Below are 4,538 nucleotides of genomic sequence, written 5' to 3'. Positions count from 1 at the left end.
CCGCCCCCAGCCCCTTCTCTTGACAGGCCCGCTGCGCCCGCGTCCCTCATTGGGCACCCCGAGGGCCGCCCCGCCTCCGGCCCTGCTCGATTGGGGGAGGGTGTTAACACCACGCCCCCCAGGGTCCGCTCCTCTCGCTGGTTGGCCATGCTTGACAAGGCCCAGGCTCCGCCCCCTCTTCCCAATTGGTGACAGGATTCGCAACTCCGCCCCGTGCTCCTTCCCAGCTCCCCATTGGCTCTACACCGCCCGCCGCTTGGCTAGGATTGGCCGAGAGCTACAGAAAGCGAGCCCCTGCGCTGCCTCCCATTGGCCGGTTCCCGAAACCTCCCAGCTACAATGACGTCACCCTTCCCCAGCCGGGCGATCCCGGAGCGGCTGGTAGTCACGGCCCCCGCTTCCCCACCCCGGCACTGGCATCGCCGGGGAGGGCGCCCTGGCGCCCGACGGCGCTGATTCACCGGCCGTCTCGGAGTTCGGCTCCACCCGGCCCCTCCCTGCTCCCCTAGGACCTGTTGCCAGGACCTGCCCCGGGGGAAAAGTTCCCTTGGGTGTGAGGCTGGCACCACGCCTCGCCCAGGCGATCTGCCCCGCGCGGGGTCGGGTCGGAGCCGGGATGAGACCAGCTCCGGGGATTCCACTCCCTCTGAAGGGAGAGCGATGCTGGCAGCCCGGCAAGTGGCCAGTGGGCTCCAGGCTCCGGCGGGTGCCACGTAGCTGTGGTGATTGAGGGGAAAAGCCTGGCTTTTAGTTGAGTTAAATGCTCGCCTCCCTGCGTTTCTCTTGTCCAGAAAGCGCTGGAATCGGGCGGCTGTCTGCAGCGCTGAGCCCTCTCCAGAGGCACTATCCCTCCAAGTGCTGGTATAATTACCCCTTGCAAGAGAGGTGTTTAAAGCTCAGAAACTTCCTGTACCTGACGTTGAATCCCGAGATTCTCTGACCTAAATATCTTAGGGTTTTTCTTTCCCCTTTGATTCTAGATGAAAATATTTTAAAAATACTTTTCAAGATGGCTATAAATGGTGTGTTTGTGTGTGGGGTGGTACCAATAGAAATGTATCAAATTAATAAGTTCATTAAGGATTGTCCCTAAGCCTGTCAAGATTACTGAAAGTTAGAGGCCCAAATTACACTGTTAACATAACACTTCCATTTTTAAAAAGTACAAATAAAGCTCAGTAAATAGAGAGTCGTGAATATAGAAATGAGTGAAGCAAGAATATATTTCACAAAGCTTTTTTTAAGTTTGTAATTGTTGCCAATATATGAAAATAGAGCTACTTTGTGTCAGGTAGTTTACATGAACTATCTCTAAACCTCACATCAAGTAGGTTAATTATTTACATTTTGCAAATGAGGAAACTGAGGTCCACAATAACTGAATTACTCTCCTACTCATGCAGCCGGAGATGGGAACTGTACCTTGATCTGCTTCACCCACCCATGCTACACCAATGCTCCCTTTAGTAGTTTGTTCTAAAGACAATAGATTTCTAGGTGGGACACAAAACAGACACTTAAAACTCTGAGGAAAAAGAAAGAAAAGCATTTAAAGGTAATTTTGGAAAATTTAAAAAGGGTTCTTTTCAATGGTTGACATCCATTAAAATTAAATAAACCTGATAGAATTAATAAGTAGAATAAACACTGTAAACTATGCCCAACATATAGGAAACACTTTGGTTTTAATGGTTAATTGGCTCTAAAAGCTGATTCTTTATAAAAACACTAGTAAATACACATACTAAAGGCAAAGTTTTCAAACAAGCACAAAAAATTGGAGATGAGAATGATATAACAATTTTAAAGACTGTTTTTAAGGACTGTTTTTAAAATTACAACTTATTTGTAAAAACAAATTAGGAAATCATAATGAATAAAATTCTACTAAAGTACCAAAACTGGTAATGGTAAAGACGCTTTAATGTCATCTTAATTTTGGGTTTTGTATACTTAAAAAAAAAAAAAAAAAAAAAATCCTCACCTGAGGATATGTTTTTGCTGATGTGAGAGGGGAAGGTAGAGGGAGAAAGAGAAACATGGATGGTTTGCTTTGGGGTCAAGCCAGCAAACCCGGAATGTGCCAGGACCAGGAATAGAATCCGAGACCATTTGGTGCCCAGGACGACACTTCAACCAACTTTCAGCATATCTCTTTATTCTTCCTCTTTTACCTTCAATTCTTTTTTTCCCCCTAACCTATTCTTACTTTTGTATCATGACCCTTTCCCTAAAATAACCCTGAATGAAAATCACACTTGTAAAAAATAAAGGAGAAAACGTCAAAATCTGAGTCAGAAATAGCAAATTAAAATCTGAACACCACCAGGTCTATCTTACACTCCACAAAAAGCACGAAGTTATGTAACAATCAGAGAATCAGACCACAGAACGGGTCATGACTGTTCCCTGGTGGCCGTGGGAGAAACATGAATTAGCCAGCAACACCAACTAGGAATTGGTATCATTAAGAACTTTAAAGGGCATTTGGTGCCATCTACTGGGAACTAAGCAGTAATACAAAACAAAGGTTTGGTTTGGCTTTTCGAGAAATTATTTTACACAAATGTATACAATGACCAGTCAAATAAGATAGCTTTGCCGAAACCGGTTTGGCTCAGTGGATAGAGCGTCGGTCTGCGGACTGAAGGGTCCCAGGTTCGATTCCGGTCAAGGGCATGTACATCGGTTGCAGGCACATCCCCGGTGGGGGGTGTGCAAGAGGCAGCTGGTCGATGTTTCTCTCTCATCGACGTTTCTAGCTCTCTATCTCTCTCCCTTCCTCTGTAAGAAAATCAATAAAATATATTAAAAAAAAAGATAGCTTTAAGGTGAAGATTTTGAAGTACTGAAAATCCTAAAAGAGTAGAAGTGGTGACTCCCAGCACCTAGGACCTCAGAAGCATTACCTAAGCACTGACTGATAGGCACAACCCCCCAAATAAAAATAGGAAATTCCAGAATGTTTGAACCTGACTTTTGTTATCAGGAATTTATACAAATTGATGTGTTACAGCATAAATATGGCACAACAATAGTTTATATATCTTAGAGTAGACATTCAGATCAACTAATAGGTTTGGGAAGTAAAAAGGAAATGTTGAAAATGGGAAAGCACAAAGACATAGCTATGTTACCAGTCATATAATCTTTACTGCAGCTTTTATGTAGGATTATTTTAAAATATATTTCTTTATTGATTTCAGAGAGGAAGGGAGACAGAAACATCAATGATGAGAATCGTTGATCTGCTGCCTCCTGCATGCCCCCTACTGGGGATCGAGCCTGCAACCCAGGTATATGCCCTTGGCCAGAATCGAACCTAGGACCCTTCAGTATGCAGGCTGATGCTCTATCCACTGAGCCAAACTGGCTAAGGCTTTACTGCATCTTTTAGAAAGCTAAGACTCAGTCTCCTGACTTGGAAGGGCTTACATACCCAGGTGGGCATAGCACAGTATGTAAATGCTGAATAAGCAGCAGGTTTATTAAATGCTATGGGAGTTCTGAGAGATAATTCTTCAGTGAGTACCTCAGATTGGCAGGGAAAAGACAACTGGTGTATTATAATCTTAAATGTCTAAAAAGTTCCAAAATGAAGTAAAACACCTTATTTATAATGGAGTTTGACACTCCCTAATTCAACAGAGATTTACTGACTGCTTTGCTCTGTGCAGGCACTGAGTGGTGCTGGGCCTACAGTGGCAAACAAGCCATGGGCCCCATTTCTTCTTGTCTAGAGGAAGACCCACAAAGTAACAAATAAAATAAAACTTTGTAAATAAATGTTGGAGGAACTGATTTTTTCTATGAAGTGTAAAAATCAGGAGTGGAATTTCGTACTTCAGTAATATTAATCCTCATCTTTATGGTTACTTTGGACACCTCAATGCCATGACATCTAATATCATGAGTTTAAGTTTTAAAACCTTTAAGAACACTGCTTTGCAAAAATTAGCTATTCGACAAATATTTTAAAAACAAATCAATGGCTGACCAAGTGATATATACAGTGCACATACAACACTATGTAGCAGCTTTAAAAAAAGGGGGAGTAGAGGTACATAAGCTGACATAGAAACATTTCCAAGGCAGTATTAAATAATTAGTTGTAAAATGATCCCTACAACATATTATTTGTATTTTTTATTATTATTTTTTAAATATATTTTATTGATTTTGTATAGAGAGGAAGGGAGAGAGATAGAGAGTTAGAAACATCGATGAGAGAGAGTCATCGATCAGCTGCCTCTTGCACACCCCCTACTGGGGATATGCCCGCAACCAAGGCACATGCCCTTGACCGGAATTGAACCCGGGACCCCTCAGTCCCCAAGACGACGCTCTATCCATTGAGCCAAACTGGTCTCGGCTTATTTGTATTTATAAATCCCAAACAATGTATATTCCTCATTTCCACCTCTAACTCTGTTATTTACATGTATGCATAGACAAAGGTCTGGAAAGATACAGTGCAAAGAAAGTGCAATAGGCCTAACATTGAGGGGTTCTGTGCAAATGGGATTTAGCTTTGTCAT

General features: G+C 43.0%; 1 protein-coding gene across 1 annotated transcript in view; it reads left to right on the top strand.

Moving 5' to 3' along the window:
- Positions 1-3,561, top strand: part of ASPRV1 (aspartic peptidase retroviral like 1) — a 157,513-nt gene extending 153,952 nt beyond the window's left edge. Inside the window, exon 5 of the transcript XR_014796530.1 lies at positions 3,344-3,561. The gene's annotated coding sequence lies outside the window, so the exon portion shown is untranslated. The remainder of the gene's footprint in view (positions 1-3,343) is intronic.
- The last annotated feature ends 977 nt before the right edge of the window (positions 3,562-4,538 follow it).

Source organism: Pipistrellus hanaki, assembly GCF_964339955.1.
Source record: "Pipistrellus hanaki genome assembly, chromosome: 12".
In the NCBI taxonomy this organism is placed as follows: Eukaryota; Metazoa; Chordata; class Mammalia; order Chiroptera; family Vespertilionidae; genus Pipistrellus; species Pipistrellus hanaki.
Note: the sequence above shows the minus strand (reverse complement) of the source record. Positions and strands in the feature narration are given on the sequence as shown.